Genomic DNA, 19,594 nt, shown 5'->3' with positions numbered 1-19,594 from the left:
AACAACATGGAAATCCTTTAGGTCTTCCCCAATGCCCTGCAGGTGCCCCACAATTTCTAGAGTATTTCTCATGTAATCCTGCATATCTTGGCCCTTACTTAGCTTAGACTAATACAACTTTCTCATTAAATAGAGCTTATGCTGAGATTTATCCTTTCAGGCACTATCCAATTAAGGCTGGTTTCACACTTGCGTTTTTATCTGCATGCGTTTTTAAAAAAAACGCATGTGTGAAAAACGCATGTAAACGCGGTAAAACGCATGCGTTTTTTAGACGCATGCGTTTTTATAGAAAAACACAAGAAAACACAAGAAAACACAAGAAAAAACAAGAAAACCCTAACCCTACCCCTACCCCTAACCCTAACCCTAAACGTGACTGAAATACGTGGCACTGAAATACGTGCAACTGAAATACGTGGTACTTAAATACGTGGCACTTAAATACGTGGCACGTGGCACTTAAATACGTGGCATGTGGCACTTAAATACGTGGCACGTGGCACTTAAATACGTGGCACGTGGCACTTAAATATGTGGTACTTAAATACGTGGCACTTAAATACGTGGCACGTGGCACTTTAATAGGTGGCACGTGGCACTTAAATATGTGGCACGTGGCACTTAAATACGTGGCACGTGGCATACGTGGCACTGAAATACGTGATACGTGGCACTTAAATACGTGGCAATATGACTGTCAGAAAATGTTCATTAAACGGTTAGGGGTGAGGTTAGGGGTAGAGTTAGGGTTAGGGTTTGGATCCCTTTATCACCTTGATGGTGGTGGGTGGCTTTTCAGTGTGTTTTCTGTTTTTTTTCTATAAAAACGCATGCGTTTTTAGCGCAAACAAACGCATGTGCTTAAAAACGCATGCGTTTACATAGACAGCAATGCATTTTTTTGCCGCGAAAAAACGCATGCGTTTTTTCGCGGCAAAAAAACGCGCAAGAAAATACTGCAGGTAGCATTTTTGAAAATGAACGCATGCAGACAAAAAACGCATGCGTTTGAAAACGCGACCAAACGCATGTGCAAAAAAACGCATGCGTTTTCAATGTTAAATATAGGGGAAAAAAACGCATGCGTTTTTTGTGCAAAAAACGCTGCAGACAAAAACGCAAGTGTGAAACCAGCCTAAAAGGCTGCATGGAACACTTCAGAAAAAAAAAAAATCCAAAACCCTTCAAAAGAATAGTGTTATGATCTGGTGGCCTAAGAGCAGCATGAGACGTACTCTGGAGAAGGTGGTACCTGTACTGACCGCAGACCCTGAACTTAACACCGCAACTAGAAGTAGCCGTGGAATGTACCTAGCGCTCCCTAGACATCTCGACACAGCCGGAGGACTAATTACCCCTAGAGATAGAAAAGGGAAAACTATCTTGCCTCAGAGAAAATCCCCAAAGGATAGACAGCCCCCACAAATATTGACTGTGAGAGGAGAGGGGAAAAACATACACAGACTGAAATGAGAATTTAGCAAAGGAGGCCACTTTTAGCTAAATAGAAAGGATAGGACAGAGTACTATGCGGTCAGTATTAAAACACTAGAAAATATCCACCACAGAAAATACAAAATCTCCACAGCTAACTAAAGATATGGAGGGTATATCTGCATCTCCAGAGATACCAGCTTGGCTAAACAAATCCTTATACAGACCAAGCTGGACAAGACAAAAACATGGAAAAGAACTGAACAATAAGGCCACAGCATGTGGAAAGCAAAAAATCAAGGCCAGAACTTATCTTTGTTGAAATGAACTGCAAAGCAGAAGAGACCAGGCAGGGATGTGAATCCTCCAGGAACAATGGACAACTGGCACTGACTAAAGGGTGAAGCAAGACTAAATAGCCCAGTCAAAATTGCAAAAAGTGAACACACCTGATAAATGCTGCGATTCAGAGACAGCAGCGCTACCACTTACAACCACCGGAGGGAGCCCAAGAGCAGAATTCACAACAGAATAGAGAAGCTCTTTCAAATATTCTCCAAAGAAAAAGTTTTTCCTGAAGAAGTTTTGACTAAAAAACTTGTCATTTTTGCCTGCCTCAACAAAACCTCTGTGTGTGCACATATCCTTTTTGTCACCCTACCAATAGGGAATGAGGGATGGACACCTCCTGCTCCAACCTGAGCCTGTCTCTGCACTCCCCTAACACCCTAAATGGGTCCTCCCCCCACCACCCTCAGAAACCTCGTCCATCACTGTCACCTAGCACTGCCCTGGCTAGTGCACTGGCCAGCAAAGGCGCTAGCCTCACCACTGCAGATGGAACAACACAGAAGATAGTGACAAACATGAGACAGATGAGGAAAAAACACCAAAGTTAGCTTAATAGCCTTCTCTGCTGCAAAGCACCACACAGCAGAAGAAAGGCACCCAGACCACAAACTCCACAAAACCAGCAGTTTCACCACTGCAGCCAGAGAGCTCCTTACTCCAGGCATGGTCAACACAGATTGCTCTATCTCCGACAGTCGGCTGATGCATCAGGTGACCATTTAAAGGATGGTGGGAGTGGTCACCACCCACATCAGCTGACCTAGCAACTCTGGAGTTGCAGCAAGATGTCAGCAAGGGAAACTGACATTAACCCCTGCATAGCCAGAAAGGAAAAAAGCTACATTTAAATCATAGTGGAACAAGAGCTGCCACGCATCCAAAAATGGATCGTGACACTTACATGCAGCATCTCAGCAAACAGTATCACACTTGACATTGACAATAAGCTGCTATTCATATGAAAACACCGTTATTTTGCATGTACTTATCCACAGATGTCCACAGTCCAGAGGTATTGCAATCGCACAGCCGCTATAAGTTAGACCCTTACTTCTTGTACTTATCCATAGATGTACATTGTACATACTAATCACAGACCGTTTGTCCAGTACTTAGATGCTGATGGTATATCATTATCTTTTGGATAAAGCCCCCATATCAGATTGTTTGGGGAATGCCACTTGTCACCCCCGTGTTCGGCTGTATGCTGGTGTCACTGGTGCCAAAAGTGAAGCAGATCACAGCTCCATACACTGAGTAGCATTTTTTCTTATTTATAAAGATGCATGCTAATGTGTTCTGAGTAGCCAATGAAATGTGGGGCACTGAAAAGCATTTTTGCACAGGGCACCATTCAACCTAAGGCCAGTCCTGTACAAGCTATTTCCAAATCTGCACTGATCTGCAGCTATTACCCCCTGAATCATGATCTGTCCTCCATCAATTCCAATGCTGTCAGTCGTGCATGCTCAGATGCACCTAAAGACCCTGTCTAATAAAACATCTACAGTTGTGTGAAAAAAGTGTTTGCCCCTAACTGATTTCCTATTCTTTTGCGTGTTTGTGACACTTTATTGTTTCTGACAACCAAACAAATGTAAATATTAGACAAAGTTAACACAAAATGCAGTTTTTAAATGAAGGTGTTTATTATTAAGGGAAAAAGAAATCTAAACCTACAAGGTCCAGTGTGAAAAAAGTTATTGCCCCCTAAACTAAATAACTGGTTGTGCCACCCTAAGCAGCAACAACTGCAATCAAGCGATTGTGATAACTGGCAATGAGTCTTTTACAACGCTCTGGAGGAATTTTGGCCCACTCATTTTTGCAAAATTGTTGTAATTCAGTACATTGGAAGGTTTCCGAGCATGAACTGCCTTTTTAAGGTCAGGACTTTGACTAGGACACTCCAAAGTCTTAATTTTGTTTTTTTTAAGCCATTCAGTGGTGGACTTGCTGGTGTATTTTGGCTCATGCCAGAGGAGCAGGAGATGAAAAACCTCCTCAAAGGTACAAGAAGAAACTTTATGTTAGGCGTGCACTGTACATTAATAATGGTTATGGAGATATTGTATTTTTTAAATAAAAAAATAATGCCATTGTGGGAATGACATTTCATTGGTACTGGTGGAGATGGTCACAAATTAGTCCTTGTAACTGGCAGAATCAATGTCAGAATTCTATACAGGAGTCAGTGATTAGAGCCAGTAACACCACAAAGGATGTCAGGCAGGTATGTGACACAAAGAAGGGTATATCAGAATAGCCAAGGGTCATTACCTAAGAGACCACCATAGTTGACCAACGTGACAGGGATGAGAATGCCGTAACAAAAGAATTGAGGTGACACAGCTTACAAGATACTTTCTTCCCATTAGCTCCCCAACTCTGCGGACTTTGCTATGCAGAATACTGCTGTGACAACTCTGCACCTCTGGGCATCTTTCTGAAATTCAGGGACCAACTAATCCTGCCCCATGGAATAGCTAAGGCCTTATGTATTCATAGGCAATTGAAAAGTTCCTCAAGCTCCTCCCGTGGTCTCTTTGCACATTCTGGCTCCCATTTTGTAACCCTCTTACCAGCTGAGTAGCACAGCACTTCATCATCATCAAAATGCACACATCTACATTAGTGATAGGCCTTTTGTGGGTCTTCAATGACAATAGCACCTCCTACTGCAAGCTTGCATTCAGGAAACTGAAGAACTGCATGTAGTTTCCTGACAGCTCACTCTACCGGCTGACAGGTGCATAACCAACGAAAGGCACAATGTAGTATAACACAGCATTTTATAATATAAATTACATCAACAGCATAGCAATATTAAATATTAATACAGTACAATCCTCTTCTTTACATATATACCTAAATTGCATAAAAATTGTATGCATATGTGAACCGCAGTACAAAAATGGGCAAGACAAAGTAAAAAAAAATATTTAGACTACAGTTTGTCAGGTTTATGTGTAATTGTGTTTTTTTTAATGAGCAAAAACATAGTTGACTAAGTTTTTTTCATCCCAGAAAAAGTATGAAAGACGTATACATTTATTTTTTCAATGATTCTCAATAGAAATACCTTTAAAATGTGTATGTTTTCTTTTACGTAGCAGTGTAAGATGCCCAACGTATTAGGGCTCATACTCACTTGCAAGCAACTCGGATGAGTTTCGCATGTTAAAACCCAGGGCTGCTGCCGGCACTCGGATTGGAGCGTGCGGCCGCATAGGAATATATGCAGCCGCATGCTCCACTCCTGAGTGCCGGGTGCAGTGCCGGGTATTGCCGTGTGAGACTCTTCCGAGTTGCTCGCAAGTGAGTATGAGCCCTTAGTCATGAGCGAGCTTCTGTTCCCACTCGCTTTGGCATCCTACAGAAAATTGTGGTACTGACTGGCTGTTAGATTTGTGAGGACCTTGTGCCTGTGCAGGCTGCCAGTAGCCGATGGTATTGGCTGGTCAGGACCACGAGTTCCACAGATTAGTAAAGGAGATTTCTGTTCAAACATGGGAACTTTACTGAACTTCATGAGGGTTATGTACAAGGGATAGTGAGTACAGTTTAAAGCACTTTAGGCTTCAGTCTAGCTTCTTCCCACCTGCTGCTTATCCTCAAGATCCTATTGCTACTCCGTGTACACCTGGTGATATCCTGTCTACGTTACCTGCTTATCCTCCCAACTGTACTGCTGCTCCATGTACCGACCTCTGGCTATATCCTGACTACAATTCCCGCTTATCCTCAAGATCCTACTACTGCTCCGTGTACCGACCTCTGGCTATATCCTAACTACGATGCCCGCTTATCCTCAAGATCCTACAGCTGCTCCATGTACCGACCTCTGGCTATTCCTGGCTATGCTACCTGCCGGTGCTGCCCCTAGTGGTTGCAATATTACAACTCCAACTCAGATCAGTCCTTACCAACCTATATTCTATGCAAACACTACATTATGTCCTAAGTCCTAGCCTATAGCTTTCATGCATCACATCACTACACGTTATAATACTTTACATTATCACGATTACATAGGCAATCATCTTATACTTCACATGACACAATATGTACACAAGACACAAGACATTATTCAGATTACACATCACATTATACACAACAGTGATGTCTTCAAAGGGGAGCAAGGCAATATGTCCATCTCCATACATTTCCCCCTTCTTTAATGATGGTTGTCCTTGACCATCCGAAAACACCTGGAAAACACCAATGCACTATACTACACATCATAACATTTTAACTAACATGACATCTTTGTCCTTCTTTCTTCCTGAATGACATGGAACTGGTACATCTAGGTTAGAATCCTGGAACAACAAGTGCCCAAAACTCTTTAACCCAGCAACAATCCTTCAGATTAACATTGGCCTTGGTTTTGCCCCATCAATTCATGGGCGCAAGCCATTTGCCTTCAACCTGATTGGGACATTGGGAGGTCCACTTGTCTCCAGAAGCCCGCATGACCCTGGTCTCGCCAGTTTGGAGACCCTGACACCACTTGTCTAAGTTCTTTTTAATCACAGACCTGTTGGCCCAAACAGCAACACCTCCAGTAATTGTGAAGCACAGTCTATACAGTCAATCATCTGTCATTTAAGACAAGGGTGCAATTAACACAGTCCTGACCCGGCTCGATCCTTGGGTCATCCATTTCCATTCCTCCTCTCCCCTTTTATGAACAGTAGTCTCTTTAAGTTGCTCAGTTCATAGGGACAGAAAAGGGTTTCTGGCTCTTTAAGAGCTCCCACAGTCCCGCAATCCAGCAGGGGGTATGCAATGTGCATAAAACAAACTTGGAAGGGGGGAGAGACGCAAAATCTTCGGCGGTCCTGGCCAATATCCGGGGGTTCGTGACACACTTAGGGCCTCTTGGCCTCTTAAATGCAGAATAGTTCCTCTAGTGGCTCCCCTTCCGTACAACAGGCACAACTGAGCTCACAGGGCCGTCTTCACACTCAGGTCTCCCGGCAGCACTTCACCCTCTGTCTGCAGGCCTCTAACTCTAGAATGAAATCATTTCTTCTGGCTCCTGAGGCCCATCTTGGCCCCACTTTTCACTGGCTGGAGTCTACTCTGATTCACCACAGCTCGGTTCATCAGCCTCATCAATTCCCATTCGTGCCTCCTTAGCACACTACCCCAGCAGTAGATGCAGTACTCATGGACCACTGCCTGCATGGCCTTTGTTGCCACCGCGATTCTGGGCGTTTTTTCTCCCTGAGCAGAGGGCGTCTCTTGCTCCGCTTCCATCTCTTCCTCGCTAATGTCCATAGTGCATTCGGGAGACTCGCTAATGTTCTGCTTGCTCTGCACCATAGTGGCTCGAGGCTCACCGCTTTACTTCTAACTTCTTGTGTATTGAGGAGAAAATGGCACCAGTCGCTTCCTGATGACATGCTTTCTGCACAGCTGGCTCCGCCTCTATCTAGGTCGAACTTCTGAAGCAACCGCTGCCTCACGCTTCACTCTTGGCAGCTGCACCCTTCTCAGGAACCTATACCTCCTATTCCAGGCTGAACTCTGGCTGCTGGGCCCCTCCTTCTTTGGGCCATCATTTGTGAGGGTTGAACTCATTTTCGCGCTCTCTTGTGCTGTCCACATCCACGATAGGCAGTGTTTCTTCTTCTCTTCACTGTCGCGTCACCACATTAGAATCAATGCTTCAGGCCGCCATCTTGGGCCGCATGTATTTCAGCACACTTCCATCAGCTCCATGAGCCATATCTTCCCTGCTTTCTTCATATAAGGCACACGCATCCTGCCAGCTGCACCAAATGTAAGATGCCTAAGCGAGGTAGTCGTGGGTGAGCTTCTGTCCCCAATCGCTTTGGCATCCTACAGACAATTGTGGGTCCTGGCTGGATGTTAAAGTTGTGAGGGCTTTGTGCCCGTGTAGGCCATTGGTAGCCGATGGTGTTGGCTGGCCAGGACCACGAGTTCCACAAATTAGTAAAGGAGGGTTCTGTTCAAACATGGGAACTTTGCTGAACTTGATGAGGGTTATATACAAGGGATAGTGAGTACCCAGTAATTTTCATTCACAGCAAGAAGCCTTTTTCCTGACATCATCCTTCCAGGATAGTCTGCTCCAGGGCTGGTATAGAACACTGTTTTGCCCTACTTCGTCACATACTAGCTTGTTGCCACAGTACAGTTCAGCGAGTTTCTCTACACCCACTAAGCGGCTCTGCATCTTATTGCTATGTATGGCCTGGATCTACAGCTCAGGACTCTCACTAGTCCCACAGTCTCAGACCTCTTTAGGTCTGTACCTTCAGCGTTTATCAAGCTCAGGGTTTCTTGTGACACATCATCCTATCCAAAGACCCCTTTAAGGTACAAGGCCACTCTGCCTCTTCTGTAAGTTCCTAGTCACACTCCCTCATTGTCCCTTTTCTGTAGTTCACCCAAATGGCAGCTCTGCACACTTGTCACATTTTCAGACTCTAACTCTTCTCTGACTAACTTCAGGAAGCAGGTCACTTGTTCTAGTACTAAGCCCTCCCCTGTGGGCTGGTTCCAACATTAACTCTCTCCCTGACCCTGCAGTCTGTTGCTGGTGAAACATACCCTTTCACCTACTGTCAGGATTCAAACCCAGGGGTTCTTTTACACCAGGCAGCAGCTCTACCCTCTAAATCAGACACTAGTACATGTATTGTTCCTGATGTCTGAAACCTGAATTCCTGATGTCTCCCTGACCCTGCAGTCTGAAGCTGGGGAAACATACCCTTTCACCTACATTCTATGCAAACACTACCTTAAGCCCTAGCCTATGTCTTTCATGCATCACATCACTATACGTTATAATACTTATATATACATTATCACATTCCATAGGCAAATATCTTACACTTCATATGACACAAGATGTACACAAGACACATGACTTTATTCAAATTACACATCACATTATACACAGCACTGATGTCTTCAAGGGGGAGCAGGGCAATATATCCATCTTCTTACAACAGTAAAAGCTAGTTGAAAGAAAAATATAGAAAAAAAGAATACTCTTTTTTTATTTAAAGCCCCATGTTTGACTGTAGGCACCATGCATTTTTCTTTGCACTTACCATACAGTTTTGTAGCACACAGTATCATACAGTTTTCAAGCCATCTGCAATAGAGATGGGCGAACCCGAACGGTAAAGTTCCGGGTCCGTACCTGACACTTAGTGTCCGTGAACGGACCCCGAACAAGGACTTCTCCTGGAAGTCTGTGTTACTGTTTGGGTTTGGCAGCTCGATCAAAGCTTGTTAAAAAGCTTCAGCGCAGCCAATCTGATAGATATCACAAGGGCCGTATTTGCCACTAGGCACTTGAGGGCACGTGCCTAGGGTGCCAGGATGGGGGGGGGCGCACTTGAGCTTGTTTTTTTTTTATAAAAGTCCAGGGTCAAGTGCCCGCCCCCCCTCCTCCTTCCCTCCCTCCTTCCCACCCCCCTCCTTCCCTCCCTCCTTCCCGCCCCCCTCCCTGAAGACGTCATACTCACCCTCCTCCAGCGGTGGCTGTAACTCCGTCTCAGCGCCGGCAGCGCGTCCTGTCTTCAGCGGTCACGTGGTATTGCTCATTAAGGTGATGAATATGCGCATATCCATCACCTTAATGAGCGGTACCACGTGACTGTTCATACAGGAAGGAAGACGCTGCAGAGATGCCAGGAAGTTCTGCGCTGCGCGGTGAGAGGTGAGTATGACAGGGGAGGAGGATGGGGAGCCGTGCACGCAGGGGAGGAAGATGGGGGAGCCATGCACGCAGGGGAGGAGGATGGGGGAGCCATGCACGCAGGGGAGGAGGATGGGGGAGCCATGCACGCAGGGTGGGAAGATGGGGGAGCCATGCACGCAGGGTGGGAAGATGGGGGAGCCATGCACGCAGGGTGGGAGGATGGTGGAGCCATGCACGCAGGGTGGGAGGATGGGGGAGCCATGCACGCAGGGGAGGAGGATGGGGGAGCCATGCACGCAGGGTGGGAGGATGGGAGAGCCATGCACGCAGGGTGGGAGGATGGGGGAGCCATGCACACAGGGTGGGAGGATGGAGTATAAATATGGAGTATAAATACCGGGCCCTATAGGGGGGACACAGTGTAAGAGGACAGTGTGAAGAGGGGGCCGGTATAGGTAAGGAGAGGTCAGTGTGAAGAGCATGTACCATAAGAGGGACAATGTGGGGGTCATATTTTGTGCAGACAATATAGTGAGGGGCAATTTTTTATTCAGGAGCATTATAATGACACTTGTATCTTTAACCCCTTTACCCCCAAGGGTGGTTTGCACTTTAATGACCATGACAATTTTCACAATTCTGACCACTGTCCCTTTATGAGGTTATAACTCTGGAACGCTTCAACGGATCCTGATGATTCTGACATTGTTTTCTTGTGACATATTGTGCCTCATGATAGTTGTAAAATTTCTTTGATATTACCTGCGTTTATTTGTGAAAAAAACGGAAATTTGGCGAAAATTTAGAAAATTTCGCAATTATCCAAATTTGAATTTTTATGCAATTAAATCACGCATGTGCGTTTTAATATGACTTAATTTTACCTTTCTCTACTTCTATCATCCTCCGGAGCGTGGATGGTTAATAGCGCTAGTGCGCATGCGCGCCACGGTTGGACCCGGCGAGCATCCTTCCAGCTGTCCATATGTGGCAGAGCAGGAAATGACGTCATGAGGGGGCATTTCCCCCGCCTGCTCTGGATACTGGAAATGCTGGAGGTGATGCTCGTGGCGTCCTTAGTGATGGCGGTGCGCATGCGCCGACCATGGCGTAATTCCTCCACCACATCCGTCATCATGGGGCGTTTCCACCATCTGTTCCTGATACCGGAAACGCTGTAGGGAACGCCTGTAGCGATTTCAGTGATGGCGGCATGCACGCGCCGATTATGGCGTGACTCTTCACAGCTGTCATTCGGCCTTTAAATACAACCCCGGGCACACACACAAACACGACCCCCCGAGGAAGCCTAACGCGAAACGCGCGTCGGGGCCGCCGGACAATCACTGGCACTGACTCTATTGGGTAAGACAGATTCAGTCCTTCTTTACTTTTAAATTGACCATACTTTTCTGCCTATAGACATATGTTGTGATTTATTAAGTATAGGTGGCACCCATCTGTATTATATATTACATGGGCAAAGTTCTTTTGTCACCTCTAACTGACCCCTGTGTCTGGTATACAGATAGGTATGGTGATTCACCAGGTATAAGTGGTACTCATCAGCACTATGCACTTTAAGGATACATTATGAATTGATGACACTTATCTGTCCTGGTTGGTTACTGGCTGTTCTTTGTCCCCCTGGTGCCATTTACAGTGGTTTTTGTCCGCCATACATGAACTATTTGTGTACCCTGTATGTCTAGTTTTGTATACATTTGTGTTATTATATTTCTAATAAAGAGTTGTTACTATTTTTACCCAGTAGTTTTTGGCGTATTTTTACTCCGTGGTTTGTTGTAGGAGTTAATTAGTAGTGGAGTTTGCGCCCCGTCATTTGTTTGACGTCCATGATAGGGTGTATCCCTATGATAGGTTTGCATTGATATGCATCAGTGGTATTTGTATTTAGGTATTTTCTGTGTCTTCACAGTTGTCCACACTGGTGAAATGGACTTTAAGGCACGTGAAAAAACGTGGCTTTTACAGCTTGACAAGGTGTTCAACGATAGTACATGTATGGTTTTAGATTCCAGATCTAAGGATTTGACGGACCTAATGAGTAAATTCAAAGAGCTTCTACAGAAAAAAACCCGCCTTTGGTGGAACAAATCATTCTTGGAACGTTATATTTCTTGTGGACTGATCCCGAGAGGACTGCGCATCCAAGTGTTTCCCTCCTTTAATATAGATAACGAATCTTTTAAGAACGATTGGGAGGAGGTTGTAGCATCTTGCTCCAAAGGCTTTATGACCCTTCTGATTAAAAATAATGAACAGACTATTAACGAACTAGATAAAGAATTAGAAGGGATTCAGGAGGAAATCAACAAAACTATCACTCCCGAAACCAACACCACCTTTAAAAATGAACTCGATATAGAAATTCAAAAATGGGAGAAAGAAATTCTCTCATTGAAAACTAAAAAATACCAACGTGATGTTTCTGATGCCAAAAATAATAGAGTATATAGGTGGAGGAATAATCAGCCTAATAGGAGATCAGTCTCAAGGGCGAGATCTGTATCTTTCTCGTCCATATCATCCACTGACGAGAAAAGGGAAGATAAGGGTACTCTAGGAACAGAGAGGAATGATATACAAAAAGATCGCTGGCAGAAGGTAACCAGATATGGCAACAAAAGGAAAACCCCTATATCCCCTCAGAAAGACAAGAGACCCAAGAACGCCACACTGGAGGTAATTAATTTATCACAACACACTCTTACAGATACCCAATGTGAGGTTCTGGGTCTCGGTCTTTCATTTTCCCCATGCAATAATTTTGATTACTTTACAGCACTAAAAGATTTGAACTTATTTTCTCGAAAACTCATTTTGAAAAAACTCCATTCCCGATCTTCTACTGAGGGGACTCCGGTATCCGAACAAGAGGCTATCGCCATTTTGGAAGAACTTGAAAATGAATCTGCCAACCCTCCTACAGGTATACCGCCTCCATCTATTTGTGCCAAATCGACCACGTTCCCCCCTCTGTCTCTCTGCCCTCAGGTGGAAATTTTCACCAATCTAGTGACTGCTGATTTGAAAACAATCAGTAATAAATATAAAAGAGACAATCTTACGCGAGGTCAGAGGGCAGCCCTGCAAGAAATCCGTGATCTGCAGGATGTGGTTATAAAACCATCAGATAAAGGGGGGAACGTTGTTGTTTGGCCCATAGACAAATACGAAAGAGAGGCATTTAAACAATTACGTAACAGAGAGACTTATACCTTACTTCCCCATAACCCATTGCCGAAATTTATGAGGGAACTTGTGGAAATTTTGGAGGAGGCTCTGTATCAGGGTGCTATCAGTAAAAAAATATTTGATGGTTTAATAGTGGAATGCCCTGTTATGCCCACGTTTTACCTTCTCCCCAAGGTCCACAAGGACTCCGTGAATCCCCCGGGGCGTCCGATTGTCTCTGGCATGGGAGGGCTCTGTGATCCAGTCTGTAAATATATAGACTACTACTTGAGGTCACAGGTTGAGACCCTACCCTCCTATGTCAGGGACACTATGGACGTCTTGAGGAGATTGGATGGTATGTCTCTGGAGCCGGACATGATACTGGTCACAGCAGATGTCGAGACACTCTACACCTCCATTCACCATGATGACGGTTTGGAGGCTGCAACCTTCTTTTTGGAATCCAGCAGTATCGACGCAGATGTGGTGGGCTTGGTGTTGAGGCTCTTGCAGTTCATCCTGACACATAATTGTTTTACTTTTAAGGACCGATACTACCTCCAGAGTCGCGGGACCGCGATGGGGGCGGCGTGTGCGCCTTCGTATGCTAATTTGTTTTTGGGATACTGGCAGAGGTCCCTATTTGGAGATGCACACGCTGCCCCCCAAGTACTGGGGTGGTATCGGTATATAGATGATATTTTGTTTATTTGGCAAGGACCGGTTGAACAGCTCCATACATTCATGCAGGATTTGAACTGTAACAGCCTCAACATTAAGCTCACATATAATTTTAGTAGGGTGAGTATTTCCTTTCTCGACATCTTGCTCCAGATCCAGGTGGACGGCTCCATAGATACAGACGTGTTTAGGAAAGCAACATCTGTGAATGCCCTCCTCCATGCCTCCTCGTCACATAATGCCTCCACTATTGGTGCTATCCCTATAGGGCAATTTTTGAGAATGAGGAGGATTTGTTCTACGGAGGAGGTATTCACGAGACAATCTGTGGACCTTGGGGAGAGATTTCGATCACGCGGGTATAGTAACAGGAGCATTAAACCGGGGTACAATCGGGCCAAAAACCAGAAAAGGTGTGAGCTTCTTACACAATCCTCTAAAATAAAAAAGAATGAGGATGGAAAAATCAGATATATCTCCACATTTAATCACCAGTGGGGGACAATGAGGAGCATCTTAAAGAGACATTGGCCCATATTAAAAACAGAACCAACTTTGGCCAAATTTCTCTCAGATGAACCTCTCATGACAGCACGGAGATCTAAGAATCTGAGAGATATTTTGGTCCAAAGCCACTACATCACTAAAACTCCACCTATATTCGGCACTGGTAAGAAAAAGTGGGGTTTTTTCCCATGCGGTGACTGCATGGCGTGTCGCAATCATGTAAGGACACTATCCTTTGCTTCTGCTGACGGCAAAAAAGAATTTAAAATTACGGATTACATTTCCTGTAGTACCACTTTTGTGGTCTACATGGCAAAATGTACATGTGGCCTATCCTATGTGGGACTGACCTCACGTGAGTTGAGGGTCCGGACCCGGGAACATATTAGAGACATCATGGCAGCTAAAGAAGCAAAGGATACTGAATCTCTAAAGACGATACCTAGACACTTCTTGAAACATCATAAATGTAACCCCAAAGATTTGAGTGTTTTTGGTATTGACCATGTGAGGAGTGGAATTAGAGGTGGCGATCTGAAGAAGAAATTAGCACAATTGGAATCGCGATGGATAGCGGTGTTGGGGACCATGTCCCCACATGGCCTGAATGAACAGCTTAGTTTTGCTCCTTTCTTGTAGATGCTAAAAGCCTGGTCCGTCTGTAATTTCCTATGTCTGGATTTTAATTTTGTGTGTTTCATGTCTGTTTTAGTACCTGTATTTCACGTATCCATTTCCATCATTCATTCGTTCCCCCGGGCTTGTGTGAGATATCCGATCATCTTGACGGCAGTATTTTCTGATGGAGGAGTAGAAATGGAGGAGAAAAAAAGTGGAAAGGAACATCAGTGACTTTATTCCACGCATACAAGATTTATGTACTCAGAACACGTGTATGTCTCCTGATTTAGGTGGCAATATCATATGTCGGTATAATCTATGTTCCTCATGTCGAATTATATATTCTTGGTGTATCGAATAGTGGTTTTTTAAACTTATGTCCTTTTCATCGCTTTTATCTATGCTATACTTTGTTGGGTATTGGGTATAGTATATTAGATACAAAAAAAATTATTTAAATAATCTTAGAATTATCCTTGGCACTTTATGCACTTTCTTTCACATAATTGTCTTATATATTATATGGAGCCTATATGTGGATCCTTTTCTTTTTATTTTTCTTTATTATTATCACATTATAAATGTCACTGTCTCATTTGTTTTTTCTGTTCACATAGACGGCTTTTTTGCCGCATATTTACATTCACATCACAATCTGACCGGTTGTATATAACCTATATTCGCTGCACCTAAATATCCCACCTGTGGAGAGGACTTTAGTTTCTTCTACGCATGTGCGTTTTAATATGACTTAATTTTACCTTTCTCTACTTCTATCATCCTCCGGAGCGTGGATGGTTAATAGCGCTAGTGCGCATGCGCGCCACGGTTGGACCCGGCGAGCATCCTTCCAGCTGTCCATATGTGGCAGAGCAGGAAATGACGTCATGAGGGGGCATTTCCCCCGCCTGCTCTGGATACTGGAAATGCTGGAGGTGATGCTCGTGGCGTCCTTAGTGATGGCGGTGCGCATGCGCCGACCATGGCGTAATTCCTCCACCACATCTGTCATCATGGGGCGTTTCCACCATCTGTTCCTGATACCGGAAACGCTGTAGGGAACGCCTGTAGCGATTTCAGTGATGGCGGCATGCACGCGCCGATTATGGCGTGACTCTTCACAGCTGTCATTCGGCCTTTAAATACAACCCCGGGCACACACACAAACACGACCCCCCGAGGAAGCCTAACGCGAAACGCGCGTCGGGGCCGCCGGACAATCACTGGCACTGACTCTATTGGGTAAGACAGATTCAGTCCTTCTTTACTTTTAAATTGACCATACTTTTCTGCCTATAGACATATGTTGTGATTTATTAAGTATAGGTGGCACCCATCTGTATTATATATTACATGGGCAAAGTTCTTTTGTCACCTCTAACTGACCCCTGTGTCTGGTATACAGATAGGTATGGTGATTCACCAGGTATAAGTGGTACTCATCAGCACTATGCACTTTAAGGATACATTATGAATTGATGACACTTATCTGTCCTGGTTGGTTACTGGCTGTTCTTTGTCCCCCTGGTGCCATTTACAGTGGTTTTTGTCCGCCATACATGAACTATTTGTGTACCCTGTATGTCTAGTTTTGTATACATTTGTGTTATTATATTTCTAATAAAGAGTTGTTACTATTTTTACCCAGTAGTTTTTGGCGTATTTTTACTCCGTGGTTTGTTGTAGGAGTTAATATAGTGAGGGGCAATTTTTTATTCAGGAGCATTATAATGACACTTGTATCTTTAACCCCTTTACCCCCAAGGGTGGTTTGCACTTTAATGACCATGACAATTTTCACAATTCTGACCACTGTCCCTTTATGAGGTTATAACTCTGGAACGCTTCAACGGATCCTGATGATTCTGACATTGTTTTCTTGTGACATATTGTGCCTCATGATAGTTGTAAAATTTCTTTGATATTACCTGCGTTTATTTGTGAAAAAAAGGGAAATTTGGCGAAAATTTAGAAAATTTCGCAATTATCCAAATTTGAATTTTTATGCAATTAAATCACAGAGATGTGTCACACAAAATACTTAATAAGTAACATTTCCCACATGTCTACTTTACATCAGCACAATTTTGGAAACAAAATTTTTTTTTGTTAGGGAGTTATAAGGGTTAAAAGCTGACCAGCACCACCATTTTTTTTTTTAGGGACCGCATCTCATTTGAAGTCATTTTGAGGGGTCTATATGATAGAAAATAACCAAGTGTGACACCATTCTAAAAACTGCACCCCTCAAGGTACTCAAAACCACATTCAAGAAGTTTATTAACCCTTCAGGTGTTTCACAGGAATTTTTGGAATGTTTAAATAAAAATGAACATTTAACTTTTTTTCACAAAAATTTACTTCAGCTCCAATTTGTTTTATTTTACCAAGGGTAACAGGAGAAAATGGACCCCAATAGCTGTTGTACAATTTGTCTTGAGTACGCCGATACGCCCATATGTGGGGGTAAACCACTGTTTGGGCGCATGGCAGAGCTCGGAAGCGAAGGAGCGCCATTTGACTTTTCCATGCAAAATTGACTGGAATTGAGATGGGACGCCATGTTGCGTTTGGAGAGCCCCTGATGTGCCTAAACATTGAACCCCCCCCCACAAGTGACACCATTTTGGAAAGTAGACCCCCTGGGGAACTTATCTAGATGTGTGGTGAGCACTTTGACACATTAAGTGATTCACAGAAGTTTATAATGCAGAGCCGTAAAAATAAAAAATCATATTTTTTCACAAAAATGATCTTTTCGCCCCCAATTTTTTATTTTCCCAAGGGTAAGAGAAGAAATTGGACCCCAAAAGTTGTTGTACAATTTGTCCTGAGTACGCTGATACCCCATATGTGGGGGTAAACCACTGTTTGGGCGTGTGGGAGAGCTCAGAAGAGAAGGAGTGCCGTTTGACTTTTCAATGCAAAATTGACAGGAATTGAGATGGGACCCCATGTTGCGTTTGGAGAGCCACTTATGTGCCTAAACATTGAAACCCCCCACAGGTGACACCATTTTGGAAAGTAGACCCCTAAGGAACTCATCTAGATGTGTTGTGAGAGCTTTGAACCCCCAAGTGTTTCACTACAGTTTATAACGCAGAGCCGTGAAAATAAAAAATCCTTTTTTTTCCACAAAAATTATTTTTTAGCCCCCAGTTTTGTATTTTTCCAAGGGTAACAGTTGAAATTGGTCCCCAAAAGTTGTTGTCCAATTTGTCCTGAGTACGCTGATACCAGATATGTGGGGGGGAACCACCGTTTGAGCGCATGGCAGAGCTCGGAAGGGAAGGAGCGTCATTTGCAATGCAGACTTAGATGGATTGGTCTGCAGGTGTCACATTGCATTTGCAGAGCCCCTAATGTACCTAAACAGTAGAAACCCCCCACAAGTGACCCCATATTGGAAACTAGACCCTCCAAGGAACTTTTCTAGATGTGCTGTGAGAACTTTGAACCCCCCCAAGTGTTTCACTACAGTTTATAACGCAGAGCCGTGAAAATAAAAAATATTTTTTTCCACAAAAATTATTTTTTAGCCCCCAGTTTTGTATTTTCCAAGGATAACAGAAGAAATTGGACCCCAAAAGTTGTTGTCCAATGTGTCCTGAGTGCGTTGATACCCCATATGTTGGGGTAAACCCCTGTTTGGGCGCACGGGAGAGCTCGGAATGGAAGGAACACTGTTTTACTTTTTCAACGCAGAATTGGCTGGAATTGAGATCGGACGCCATGTCGCGTTTGGAGAGCCCCTGATGTGCCTAAACAGTGGAAACCCCCAATTATAACTGAAACCCTAATCCAAACACACCCCTAACCCTGACACACCCCTAACCCTAATCCCAACCCTATTCCCAACCGTAAATCTAATCCAAACCCTAACTTTAGCCCCAACCCTAACTGTAGCCTTAACCCCAACCCTAACCCTTGCCCTATCCCTAACCCTAGCTTTAACCCTAGCCCTAACCTTAGCCCTAACCCTAACCCTAGCCCTAACCCTAACCCTAGCCCAGACCGTAGCCCTAACCCTAACCCTAGCCCTAACCCTAACCCTAATGGGAAAATAGAAATAAATACATTTTTTAAATTTTTTAATTTTTCGCTAACTAAGGGGGTGATGAAGGGGGGTTTGATTTACTTTTATAGCGGATTTTTTAGCTGATTTTTATGATTGCCAACCGTCACACATTGAAAGACGCTTTTTATTGCAAAAAATATTTTTTGCGTTACCACATTTTGAGAGCTATAATTTTTCCATATTTTGGTCCACAGAGTCATGTGAGGTCTTGTTTTTTGCGGGACGAGTTGTCGTTTTTATTGGTGCCATTTACGGGCACGTGACATTTTTTGATCGCTTTTTATTCCGATTTTTGTGAGGCAGAATGACCAAAAACCAGCTATTCATGAATTTCTTTTGGGGGAGGCGTTTATACCGTTCCTCGTTTGGTAAAATGGATGAAGCAGTTTTATTCTTCCGGTCAGTACGATTACAGTGATACCTCATTTATATTATTTTTTATGTTTTGGCGCTTTTATACGATAAAATCTATTTTATAGAAAAAATAATTATTTTTGCATCGCTTTATTCTGAGGACTATAACTTTTTTCTTTTTTCTTTGATAATGCTGAATGGCGGCTCGTTTGTTGCGGGACAAGATGAAGTTTTCAGCGGTACCATGGTTATTTATATCCGTCTTTTTGATCGCGTGTTATTCCACTTTTTTTTGGCGGTATGATAATAAAGCGTTGTTTTTTGCCTCGTTTTTTTTTTTCGGTGTTCACTGAAGGGGTTAACTAGTGGGACAGTTTTATAGGTCGGGTCGTTACGGACGCGGCGATACTAAATATGTGTACTTTTATTGTTTTTTTTTAACTTAGATAAAGAAATGTATTTATAGGAACAATATTTTGTTTTTTTGTGGAATTTTTTTGGGAATTTTTTTAAATTTTTTTAACACATGTGAGTATTTTTTTTTACACTATAACATTGCCCCGGGGGGGGGCATCATGTTATAGTGTAAGATCGCCGATCTGACACTTTGCTGTGCACTGTGTCAGATCGGCGATCTGAGGTGCACAGATTCAGGCTTCCCGGCACCTGCTCTGAGC

At 43.7% G+C, this 19,594-nt stretch overlaps 1 protein-coding gene across 1 annotated transcript in view; it reads right to left on the bottom strand.

The window, feature by feature from the left end:
* PCGF5 (polycomb group ring finger 5) overlaps positions 1-19,594 on the bottom strand; it is a 114,183-nt gene that overhangs the window by 81,532 nt on the left and 13,057 nt on the right. The window contains exon 2 of the mRNA XM_077258956.1: positions 14,580-14,663. The gene's annotated coding sequence lies outside the window, so the exon portion shown is untranslated. The remainder of the gene's footprint in view (positions 1-14,579; positions 14,664-19,594) is intronic.

The sequence above is a fragment of the Ranitomeya variabilis genome, chromosome 4 (assembly GCF_051348905.1).
Source record: "Ranitomeya variabilis isolate aRanVar5 chromosome 4, aRanVar5.hap1, whole genome shotgun sequence".
Taxonomy (NCBI): Eukaryota; Metazoa; Chordata; class Amphibia; order Anura; family Dendrobatidae; genus Ranitomeya; species Ranitomeya variabilis.
Note: the sequence above shows the minus strand (reverse complement) of the source record. Positions and strands in the feature narration are given on the sequence as shown.